This window comes from Cynocephalus volans, chromosome 6 (genome assembly GCF_027409185.1).
Source record: "Cynocephalus volans isolate mCynVol1 chromosome 6, mCynVol1.pri, whole genome shotgun sequence".
Lineage (NCBI taxonomy): Eukaryota > Metazoa > Chordata > Mammalia > Dermoptera > Cynocephalidae > Cynocephalus > Cynocephalus volans.
Window position 1 is genome coordinate 138,862,332 of NC_084465.1, and position 13,553 is coordinate 138,875,884.

At 35.3% G+C, this 13,553-nt stretch overlaps 1 protein-coding gene across 1 annotated transcript in view; it reads left to right on the forward strand.

Annotated features, from left to right (window-relative positions):
• Nucleotides 1–13,553, forward strand: part of MALRD1 (MAM and LDL receptor class A domain containing 1) — a 632,630-nt gene that overhangs the window by 452,330 nt on the left and 166,747 nt on the right. The gene's annotated exons all lie outside the window — the stretch shown is intronic.

Here is a 13,553-nt window from a genome sequence, read left to right on the forward strand (position 1 = left end):
CCAGGCCACGTAATCCACTCAACTGGAAGCTTGCTTTAACTATTTGTGTGAATGTCAGCGTTCATTCCTTCTGTCCATCTTAGGGTACAGTTCAGTAGGCTTTATTAAAGAAGGGCTAATCCCTTCTACTTCAACCCTTGAATTAATAAATAGGCCCAGAGCCAACACTGCTGCAACAAGAGAAGCCCATGACTCATATTCTGAAATGCACAGATTTTGTTCACTCTACCCTACAATTATCATTAAAGTCCCTAGTTGGGGCAAGGGTGTGTAGGTGGCATTCGGGTCAATGGATGCAATAGGGAAAGGGATATAACTGGCAATGATAAAAGTTCTCCTGCTGTCACTATAGCCAGTGAGCTGACCACCTATTCCATTCCTGTCACTCTGAAGTGCAGGGGCCAAGATGTCAAGAGTGAATGGTGAGGGAATGAGTGACCATCAACAAAATCTTGACAAGTTTTGCTTCCTGCCCTGTGGTGGGAGATGCATGCAATCCTTAATGGCTTTATAGTTAACAGACTCAAAGTAGAAGTAAGCTTGTAATCATATGTACTTTTACTCCGAAGTCCTGCTGGCTCAGCTCTTTTCTTAGAGATCCGACTTTTCTTTGGGATAAAAAATAAGTTTTCTTAGGGATAAAATCTAGCTTTTCTTAGGGATAAAAAGTAATATAAGATATATGGGATGGTGAATTTTATGTGTCCACTTGGAAGGTGTTTTTGGATAAGATTAACATTTTAATTAGTGAAGTTTGAGTAAAGCAGATTGTCCTTCATAATGTGGCCACATCCAATCAGTCGAGAGCCTAAATAGAACAAAAAGACCAGCCTTCCCAGTAAGAGGGAGCTCTCCAAAAGCCGTCTTCAGACTTTATCTGCACCGTTGTCTTTCCTGGGTCTCCAGCCTGCCAGCCCACACTGCAGACTTTGAAACTTGTGTGAGCAAGTAATAACCATGTGCACCAATTCCTTGTAATAAATCTCTTTCTATATGTCTATACATACTATTTGCTCTGTTTTTCTGGAGACCCCTGACTAATACAATATTTTTCAAAACAATTAAAGCATAGGCACAACGAAAAGGAACAAGAGTACATGAAATTAAAATAACTTTTCAAAGGAAAAGTATACAAGATTGGTTTGACTATTATATGACTAGCAAAAAGAACACATTAATTTTATTATTTATATACTCCAGGCAGATTGGATATATCATAATGTCCATGCTTTTTAAAAAGTTTTTTCTTCATTTATCTTTCAATTGAATAGTCTCAGTCCATTAGTCCTACCAAGATGTATTTCCTCTTCCTTTCACCAAGTAACTTGTTTTCCTTAAAAAGCGTGAAGTTAATGTACACCAAATTATAGCTTTAACAGTACAGGATAGAGAATCAAGAAACAGAGGTCAGTAATTAGGAGGACTTAACATATAACAAAGGTGCATATTTTAATTCAGTGGGAAAATGAGGTACTATTTAAAGTGGTGCTAGCATATCTGATTATCCACTTCGAAAGAAATAAAATTAAAGCCCAGTTTTATGTCATGTCCAGAAATATACTCCAGATGTTTTAAAGACTTGCATATAACAGAAACAAAGAAACTCTTGCAGGAAAACTGAGAGTAAACAATGTGCAATTTAGAAGCAGGATCTAACTTTCAAAAACCCAGAATCCAATTTCTAAACCCAAGTTAGAAAGCATTCTGTGTGCATTGATATAAAAAAAAGACAAACTCATAATAATATGTGTATAAGGATATTTACTTCAGCATTGTTTGCAGTCAAAAAAATGGGAAATAAGAGAATGTGATCATTTATTTGTTCATTTGTTCATTCATTTATTCATTTATCAAATGCCAGGCACTGTTCTAGGTCCTGTGGATACATCAGTGAGTAAAACAGACAAAAATTTCTGTCACAGTGAAGCTCACATTTTAGAATGAGGGAAAAGATGATGGAAAAACATAATAAATAAATAAGTTATATGGTCTATTAAAAGTTGAGGGCAAAAAAGACAGGGGAGTAAGTAGAATTAAGGTGGTCAGAGGATGGGTGTACGCCTTGGGGTTGGGGGAGGAAAGTAATATAAATAGGCGGTCAAAATAGTCTGCAGTGAAAAAATGCCATTGAAAAAAGACGTGAAAAATGTGAGAAAGTGAGCCACGTGATATCTAATGAAAAAGTGTTTCAGCCAGAGTAAAATAAGCATGTGCCTGGTGAGTGTCTCAGCCTGGGCATTAGTGATATTTGGGTCAGTCTAGTTCACTGTTGGGAGTCTGTCCTGTACACTGTAAGATGGTTAGCAACATTCCTGGCCTCTACCAACTAGATGCCAGAAACATCCCTCTCTCTAGTAGTGACAAGCCAAAATGTCTTTAGAAATTTCCTACTATCCCCTGGTGGCAAAATTACCCCCTGTTGAGAACCTAGAGGAACAGCCTGGGGGGTAACATGTTCAATCCACAGAATGCAATATATATCATGCAGCCACTAAAAAGAGAACATTTAGTGCTATACAGTTGATTTATAAGGATTAACAAAAGATATTTTTATTGAAAAATAATTGATTAAACATACGTGTTGGGTACAGAATTGAATATCAATACCTGTGTACAATGTGGGATGGTCAAATCAAGTTAACTAACATGTTCATCATTACAGAATGTAATCATCCAATGTGTCCATCAACCAATTTCTCACTTACCTCTCTCCCCCTCCCCCTTTCCTGCATCTAGTAACCACAGCTCTAATCTCTTCTTCTGAAAGTTCAATGCTTTATTGTGATTGTTTTTCTTTCCTTCCTTCCTTCTTTCCTTCCTCTCTTCTTCTTTTCTTTCTTCCTTTCTTTTTTCTACCACTTATGAGTGAAGACATGCAGTATTTTTCTTTCAGTGCCTAGCTTGTTTCAATTAACATAGTTTTCTCCAAGCTCATCCATCTAGATGTGAGTGACAGTATTTCATTCTTTTTTGTGGATGAGTAGTATTCCATTATGTATATATACCACATTTTTTGTATCCAATCATCTGTTGATGGACATTTAGGTTGGTTCCATATCTTGGCTATTGTAAATAGATCTGCAAAGAACATGGGAGTGCAGGTATCCCTTCAACATGATGATTTCCATTCCTTTGGATATATACTCAGTAGTGGGATTGCTGGACCATATTGTAGATTTATCTGTAGTTATCTGAGAAACCCCCATACTATTTTCCATAGTGTCTACTAATTTTCAGTCCTACCAACAGTGTAGATGATTTGCCATTTCTCCACATCCTCTCCAGTATTTGTTATTCTCCGAAAGATTTTATTGAAGGACTAAAGAAATGCAAAAAATCATTACTGTGATCTAATTTTTTTAAAAGCAAGATACAACAAACACCTTGTTATTTGTGCATATGTGTAAATCTATGCACAGATATTTCTATGAATTATTATGTGAGCACAGAGAAAAGGACAAAAGGATACATACTTGTTAATTAACATGGATTACTTGAATGGGTGAGTTGGTGTAGAGGAGAGGGGAAGTAAATCCAAAAAGAAAAAGTAAGTAAAAGCAGGAATTTTACTACCTTAGTCCATTTGTGTTGCTATAACAACATACCTGAGACTGGGTGATTTATAAAGAACAGAAATTTATTTCTCACAGTTCTAGAGGCTGGAACTCCAAGATTAAGGCACCAGCAGTTTCACTGACTAATAAGGGCTTCATCTCTCTGCTTCCAAGATGGTGCCTTGTTGTTCCAACTTCCAGAGGAAACAAACTCTGTGTCCTCTCATGACAGAAAAGACAAAAAGGAGCAAACCCATTTCCTCAAGCCCTTTCATAAGGGCCCTAATTCCACCCAAGAGTGTTCCACCCTCATGACTTAATCATCTCCTAAATGCTCTACCTCTTAATACTATCAGATTGGTAATTAAATTTCAACATATGAATTCTGGGGGGCAGATTCAGACCACAGCAGTCTCTCAAAAGAAATCTAACATACATGATGACAGCATATTTATGTTTGTAGAAAATGAGATGGATATTTTTAAGTTTTGCCACTTAAAAATTTTCAGTTTTTGCTTTTAACTTTTTTAATATTTACTTTTTCTCAATATTCTTTCATCAATTTTATATTACATAATACAGTTTTCTAAAATTTTCAGATTATAAATAAGCAGAAAAAAAAAAAGCTTTTCTAGTAGTCCCCATACAGTAATATAACCACCATAAGCTTTGTTTTGTGCATGCTGCCATTCATTCTTAATGTATATATTATCAAACAAAAATAGGTTTTTACTTGATTTAAGGGATCAATTTAACCAAGGAGGTGAAAGATCTCTGCAATGAGAACTACAAACCACTACTGAAAGAAATTAAAGACACAAAAAGATGGAAAGATATTCCATGCTCTTGGATTGGAGGAAGAATTAACATCATGAAAATGACTATACTACCCAAAGTGATCCCCATCAAAATACCAAAGACAATCTTCAAAGAAATGGAAAAAACTTAACAATCTTAACTTTCATATGGAACAACAAAAGACCCCGAATAGCCAAAGCAATCCTGAACAAGAAAAATAAAGCTGATGGCATAACACTACCTGACTTCAAATTATATTACAAAGCTATTGTAACCAAAACAGCATGGTACTGGCATAAAAATAGACACTCAGACCAGCGGAGCAGAATTGAGGACACAGAAATCACCCCTCAGGCTTATAGCATCAAAAATCTACACTGGGGACAAAGGCAACAAAAATCTACATTGGGGAAAAGACTGTCTCTTCCACAAGTGGTACTGGCAAAAGTGGATATCCATATGCAGAAGACTGAAACTAGATATGCACCTCTCACCATATACTAAAATCAACTCAAAATGGATTAAAGATGTAAGTATAAGACCTGAAACTGTAAAATTACTAAGGGAAAATAGAGGTGAAACACTGCAGGAATTAGGTCTGGGCACAGTCTTTATGAATATGAGCCCAAAATCACAAGCAGCAAAAGAAAAAGTAAACAATTGGGACTACATCAAACTAAAAAGCTTCTGCACAGCAAAGGAAACAATCAAGAGAGTGAAATGACAACATACAGAGTGGGAAAAAAATTTTGCTAACTATGCATCTGACAAGGCATTAATATCTATATTATACAAGAAACTCAAGCAATTACACAGTAAAAAACAAAACCAAAAACAAATAACCCAATTAAAAAATGGGCAAAAGAGCTGAATAAATATTTTTCAAAGGAAGACATACAAATGGCCAATAGGTACATGGAAAAATGCTCAACATCACTAGTCATCAGGGAAATGCAAATTAAAACTGCATTGAGATACCATCTCATCCTAGTTAGGCTAGCTATAATCAAAAAGATGGTGAATAACAAATGCTGGCAGGGGTGTGGAGAGAAGGGAACACTCCTACATTGTTGGTGGGACTGTAAATTTGTACAATGACTAGAGAAAACAGTATGGAGTTTCCTCTAACAACTACAGATAGATCTTCCATATGAACCAGCAATCTCACTTCTGGGTATATATCCAGAGGCATGGAAATCATCATGTCAAAGAGATACCTGCACTCCCATGTTCATTGTAGCTCCATTTACAATAGCCAAAACATGGAACTACCTAAATGTCCATCCATGGATGACTGTAAAAGGAAAATGTGGTATATATACACCATGGAATACTACTCTGCCATAAAAAAGAATGAAATTCTCCCATTTGCAAGAACATGGATGAACCTGGAGAAACTTATGTTGAGTGAAATAAGCAAAGCACAGAGGGATGAATAGCGCATGCACTCACTCATAAGTGGGAGCTAAGAGACAGAGAAGGAAGGAAAGAAAGTCCACAGTGGTTCATTGGACTTGCAGAGGGAGAGAACATACCTTGGGATACAAAGTGGTGGGGGAGAGGGGAGGGAGAGGGCGAGGGAGCTGAGGGATAATTGAGTGGGGGTCATGGGGTACAAGTGCAATTTGTAGTAAGGTGCATGCTGCCAGTATGGATCTGGTCTTCACATCTTGAGCACGAGGGGTGACAGTCGGTTTTGTATCTCATGAATATTCATAGCCAATAAAAAATAAATAAGTAAATAAAAAATATATAGTGTGAACAAGTATATATGTTATAAAAGACTTCAAACGACAGTTTTAGTTATAACTTAATAGTCTAGTTTGGGGATATATCAAAATTTATAAAATTATCTAGTGGTAAACTCAAATTATTTCCTAATCCTTTCATTGCAATAAACATCTCAACAATAAATATACATTTAGATGGAACTTTTTTACTTTCACATAATTCCTGAGAGTAAATACATGTTTCTTTGCCTTGAGATATTATGGGAAATAAGCCGATTTTCATTTTTGCTGCTAAGAAGCAGACAGTAACATGCGGATACAGATGCCTTTGAGTTCCTTAGATACCATCCGCAGCAATCTTCCCTTATCCTAAGATGGTATTTGAAAACTACAGAGCACGTCTGCTTGTATAATACTAATGACACAAAAAGTATTGCAGGCTCAGCTGAGGAAAAGATAAAAGTATAGTCAATAGATATGAGAAAGATTACATCCATTGTTCAAAAAGACAAACATGAGTGATCAATTGATACTTTTTAATGGAACAATTAAGGTCTATTAATGGGAGTATTTATTTTCCTGTTTGATCTTTTATAGCTTGTGTAAGTTTATTAAAGACCACATGAGAAGTTTTGAATCTGGTTATTTATGCAATAGTGTACACAGTAATGTTGTCCAGAGATAAAGAAAAGTAATCATTCTGACAGAATGCTTTATTATTTTCCCTTTTAATTGCTACTTGAGACAGTATATTTTTACGGAGTGCTCTCTTCAAAGCAGCCTGATTATATCATCCTTGATACACTAATACAGCTCAGTGAACTTGCTTAGGCATCTCTGAAACAATGGACTGCTAAGTAAATTGTAAGGGCATTCATTAATTTTGACTCTCTGGGAAAAACAAAATTCTTTATGAGAAAGCCAACAACTTCAAAGAGCCTATGGTCTATTTCTAAGCATCACAACATCACTGTTAATTAAAGCTGTATTTATGGATCTGTTCACTTATTGTTACCAAGATGAAGAATCAGATACTTAAGGAGGCCATTTTCAATGCCCATCACAGTTCTTTTTATGAGCCTTTTTGGAGGCATTGCTGAAGTCATAGAGAGAAACTACAAACATCAATCCACTCTTTAGTCTACACATGAATAGCATTTAGACTTAAGATATAAGAGATGGAATAGCAAGAGTGACATTTGCGTGGCATGAATTTAAAAAGGCACAACACACAAGGCTGCTGTCTCTCTTTTTCTTTTCCTTCATAACTTTATTTTCTTTTTAATGTTATAATTGACCATCTATGCAATTACACTATAAACTCCAGTGAGAAGGGGGTTATATGTCTTTTGCTATTTTTATATTTCCCCTAGCATTTAAGATAAGATTGAATTGCACTTGATAAATACTGGTGTAGGTCATATGTTACTTTGATCTATTCCCTTCTGTATTTGTTAACAGCGAAGTATTTTGGATTAATTAGTGCAACAAGCTTTTCCTGAGTGCCTACTAAATTCCACACACTGTGTTGGGAACTGAGGGTATGAATTAATTAGATGTTTGCTAAGTAACTATGGAATGGAATACGCTACCTGATGTAACCCACATGCTTATTATTGTTCAGTTCTGTTCACCACACAAGGTCAAAAATACCCCCAAATAATCTTAGTACTACTAATGCTCTCAAGGGCATAATAGCAATGTAAGGCATAAAATGTTCAACAGGTATCACTTACTTGATACGTGGTTGACAGTGCCCTGAAGGTTAGACAGAAGAGGACTGTACTTCCGCTTGGGCAGACGGGACAGATGTTATTATTCCTACATTGGAGATGAGGAATACAGACACTAAATGATTGCTCTAATCTTGTACAATGAGTAAAAAAGCCTGAAACCCTGTTGTATGGAGCATAAACCAAGCCCTTTCTGGGACATCACTGTAACATCCTCCTCCCTTCCATATAGCTCTACCTCAATGCTTTTAAGCTCCCTATTTGAGCCACTTATCCTCAATTTCATTCTAGGCTTATATCATCACCTGTCTCTGATAGGATAGAGGGAGACTCCCGTATTCATTTGCGAGGGAATGTTGTACTAGGACAGGGATACGGAGTTTGATGTATAAAAGCCAGCCCTCCCTCACATGTTTATTCATAGACTCACTCCAATCTGATTCATACACACTCAAGCAAATGCATAAATACACATTCACACACAGAAACAGACAGTGAATATACTGTCATACATTTGTTTTTAAAGTTCCGATCACTGGACCAGAAAATTTTGAGGCATTCTTAAAAGAAGAAGGAAGAAAAAGGCACACGGGATCAGAATGAATGGAGTAAGAACTGTAGAAATCCAGCCTAAGGAAACATGGTTCACTATAGGTCTTCCCAAAGAACTTACACAGGTATTCTAAGATCGATGTAAAAAATATGAGCATGGATTGAATTGCGCCCCCCCAAAATTCATATGTTAAAGTCCTAATCCTAATACAACTATATTTGGAGATAGAATCTTTAAATAGGTAGTAATTAAAGTTATTAATGAGGTCATAAGTGTGGTCCCCTAATTCAGTAGGACTGTTATCCTCATAAGAAGAAGAGACACTAAGAATGTGCACACAAATAGGAAAAGCTGTGTGCGGACCCCAAAGTCAGACATCGACAAGCCAAGAAGAGAGACCTCGGGAAAAACCAAACCTGCTGACACCTTGGTCTTGGACTTCCAGCCTCCAGAATTATGGTAAAATAAATTTCTGCTGTTGAAGCCATTTAGTCTCTGGAATTTTGTTAGGGCAGCCCTAGTAGACTAATACGAATACCAAGAAAGTTTGTGAAGAATTCTTCAGTGTAACTCACTCAGAACACCTGCGATTGTTGGGAACTTGTACTTGCCACTCGTATTTCCCACCAGCGACTGCTATTTCAAAACACAGATGCTCACAGAGGTAGCTTTTTTCCTCAGGACAAAATCAGAGAACTGTTGTCTAAAGAAAATTGGACATCTGCCTGAGAAGGGACAATCATGAGATAATTACAGCCTGAAAAAGAAGCCATGACATGCTTGGAGTTATGCAGGACCAACACAATAGTGAGTGGTTTTGAACCTCAGCTGCATATTAGAGTCATCTGGGCAGTTAAAAAAAAAAAAATGCTAATATCCGGGATCTGTCCACAAAGATTCTAATGTAATTGGTCTTTGTTGTAGCCTGGGCATCAAGAATTTAAGAATTCCTTATGGGATTGTAATACATAGCCGAAATTGATAATCCCTGACCTTATAGAGTATATTTGTGTACACGCCCCACCCACCTAAACTGCACCTGTTGTTCATTCTCCCAATCAGAGGAGAGGTCTGTTGTCTGTTGGGAAAACAGTTTTGTATAACAGCGTGGGTATTCTTCGTTGTGTCCTACACTGAGCAACAAAGGTTTTCAATCATAAATGGATAGCCAAGAATCACCAGGTGTCACGACAACCAATAGCATGAAAGAGCAAGAAGAGCATGTGAAAAGAGAATAATGCTCACTGGAGAAAACAGGTAACTCAGTAAAACAGACAAAAGTTACATTTCTTGTTGCTCTTTAGAAAACTGCTGGAACCATCTTTCCAGCCTCATGAGCCCCACATCCCCTAACTTCTCACGTACTTGGGATAAAAGCTGCCAGTCAGATGCACGTGTGGAAGAATTTGATTTGGAAGTAAGCAGCAATTATCCTCCTCCATTTACCCCAGTATCCTATACAAGTATAACCACTGCTATGCGTACCATGATATAAAAACATGGGAATATATATATATATTCCCATGTATCTACACAAATGCATATGTATTTCAATACGTATATATGTTTAAATATGTAGTAACATAAAACGTATTTCCTATTGACTAGATACTTAATTATAATAAGTACGTATGGTTAATTTTTAAGTATAGTTAATTTTTAATTTTTCTACAGTATATATTGTAGAAATATATAGTGAAATATTTAGAAAGATGATGCCATTTCATACCCAGGTTTACTTTTAAATAATCTGGTGATATTGAGGATATAGATGGGAATATAGAGGAAGCAAGACTGACCATGAGTTGGAAATTGTTAAAGGTGGGTTTTGAGTAGATAGAAGTTTATTATCCTATTCTTCCTACTTGGGGTATAAATTTGAAATTTTCCAAGATAAAAATGTTTTATTTTATTTTATTATTATTTTTTTTAAATTTTATTATGTCGATATACATTGTAGCTGATTATTGCTCCCCATCACCAAAAGATAAAAATGTTTTAAATAAATGGTTCCCACAAAGTGTGAATGTGTAAGGAACTCACACAGTTTAATAGCAAACAAAAAAAAATAGTAATAATAAACAAAATAAACATAAAAAAAAACAATTAAAAAATGGGCAAAGGACCTGAATAGACATTCTCCAAAGGAGACACTAAAACAGCTAACAGGTATATAAAAAGGAGGTCAACATGCCTATTGATCAGGGAAATGCAAGTCAAATCTACAATGACATATCACCTCACACCTGTTATGATGGCTATTTGCAAAGAGATAAGAAATAAAAGTGGCTGAGGTTGTGGAGAAAAGGAAACCCTTATGCACTGCCAGTGGAATGTAGATTGGTACAGGCACTGTGAGAAACAAGTGGAGAGAAATTGAAAATATAATTCCCATACGACCCAGCTGTCCTCTTCTGGGTATATACTCAAAGGAAATAAAATCACCACCTCACAAAGATATCCTGCAGCCCCAAGTTCACTACAGCATTATTCACAATAGCCAAAATATGGAAACAAACTATGTATCTTTAGATGAATGAATGAGTTAAAAAAAGTTATTTATATATATATACACACATGCATATTTATGTATGTGTGTATATATATATATAAATAAAATGGAATATTATTCAGTCTTTAAAAAGATCTTGGCATTTGTGAAAACATGGATGAAACTAGAAAACATTGTTAAGTGAAATAAGCCAGACACAGAAAGAAAAATACTGCATGATCCCACTTACATGTGGAATCTAAAAAGAAGAAAAAAAACTCAAATTCATAAAAACAGGGTAGAACAGTGGTTACCAGGGGTGGGGGAGTGGGGGTGGGGGAAATTGGGAGACAGAGGTCAAAGTGTATAAAGTTACAGTTATGTAGAATGAATTAGTCTAGAGCTCTAATGTTCAGCATGAGAACTAGAGTCATTAATATTGTATCACATACTGGAAGCTTGCTAAGAGATTAGATTTTAGGTACTTTTACCACATACACACAAAAAGTAATGATGTGAGATGACAGATATGTTAATTTGCTGGGCTATAGTAATCACTGTGCTATGTATATGCATATCAAAACATGTTGTACACCTTAATTATACACAATGAAAAATAAAATTAAAATACTAATATAGGAATGTAGTTATTTTTGTTTTCTTTTATTGCCAGTATTTTCCTCATAGCTTTTACACACATTATGAGTATTAGTGTTTTTTTCTCATTTTCCTGATTTGTGCCTCATTCTTTTCATTTCCCCTTGACTTTTTTCCTGTTATGCCACCAAAATAACATGAACGTAAGGTAACAATTGATTTTATCCAGAAGAATGACTTAGAATATTAGTATAAAATGAGTAACAATAATAGAATAACTAATATTTATTCTGTTTTTATTATATCTTTTGACAAACTTTAATATCATCTCAAAATAATTTGGCTCTGATATTTTTAAAATATTAATTTGATGACTAAGTAAATGCTTTTATTTATTTTGGAATGAAAGACTACTAATTGTTTACTTTCAAACAGAACAAAGAGGATATTTTTAAAATTGTTTTTTTTGTTTCTTCTTTAAAGAATAGCATACAACTAAAAATAAATAATTGCTACACCTATCTAAATAAAACATGTCTTTTCAAAAACTGATGTGACTTTTTGTAGCTACTATTCATAGATTATCGACACCATGCACCTGGCTCTAAACAGACTTTCTCATTAATATTCACAGCAAGCTTGAGAATTTTGCAGAAAAAAAAAATGGATACCTGAGAGGGTTAACAACTTGCCCCCAGCCACATAGAAGGCACTTGCTGAATCTACCATTGGTAACCATATTTGTCTGAGGCAAAAGCCTGTGTTTCTAGACATTTTTTTTTCAGCATAATATGATTTTCTCAAAACTTCATGAAATGTCCAAATTTGATGACATAGAATAGTCAGTAATTGATAGTTTTTCTTCTAAAAAATGAAATGTTGGAATTGAGATCATTCTTGCTATTGCATTCTATCTGTATCAAATGGCTCAAAGCAAACAAGTATGTATTTTTCTACATTTACTCTATTTGCTGTTTCTTCCCACAGTTCAGTATCATTTCTACTTTCTTCTTGTCTTGTGTTACTTTTTACAAATACAAATATTTCACTCCAAATATGCAGCAACACCAAGAAGGAATACTAGGAGTCTTTGCTGGCTGATATGACTCAAAATATGTCTTGCGGATTTGGTTTTTTTAACTTCAAAAAAGCAATAAATAGTACCCAAGATTTGCTTATTAACCAGAATTTACATACCCGCGTCTTCATAGTGAGCATTTAGACCAAGGTCATTCCTGTTTTCCTTGCTTTTCTCTAAGACAGAAGGTTGACTTGACTTTCGTGATGTTTAGACAGCAGAAAGAAGAAGCCAAGATCATCTACAACTACGCCATATTTCTTCAAACACTCATGTGATCGGACAAACAGCAATTTCCATTTTGCTGCCAAAAGGTCATACTGGTCTCAAACCATGAACCATTTCCAATGACACACAGGTGCCATCTGAATCAGATACCCCAACCAAGTTTTACCAAATGCTTCTGCTTCTGGGGAGAAACACTCTTAATTTTTGTTTTTCTTTATTTTGCTGTATTTGTTTACATGCTTTTAAAATACTTCCAAGAATTCTTAACAGTTTTAAGTAGGACAAGTAGGACCAAGTGATGCTTTCTTTTTGTATCTTTTTCTCTCTCTCTCTCTCTCTCTTTTTTTTTTTCCATATATCAAAAGATATCAGCCGTGAGACATGGTATTGAGTAAAAAGCATGTGAGTAAACCAAACCTTTTAGAATCCTGGAAGGCATTAAGCCCTAAATAAATAATCTGAAATTTTTTCTGGTTATTTCGTCATTTTACAAGCATCCAAACATCAAGTTTCTCTAAAAGGAAATGATTAAATGCACACTTATTTACAGACTTTCTATCCTCTCAAAACTTTGCCTCCTTGCATTCATTCTCTTTAAGTGTCCTTAAACTGTCACACTATTCCTAAGTCTTACATTTTGTTTTCAAGCATCACAATTCTCTCCTACCTTGACAAAAATACAAGACAAAATGAAATACCTAAATTTAGCCTAGCTTATCTTCTAACTATTGCTCTTTTTGATTCTTTTATATCAAATTACCCTTCCCCATTCATTGTTTTTATCTTCTCCC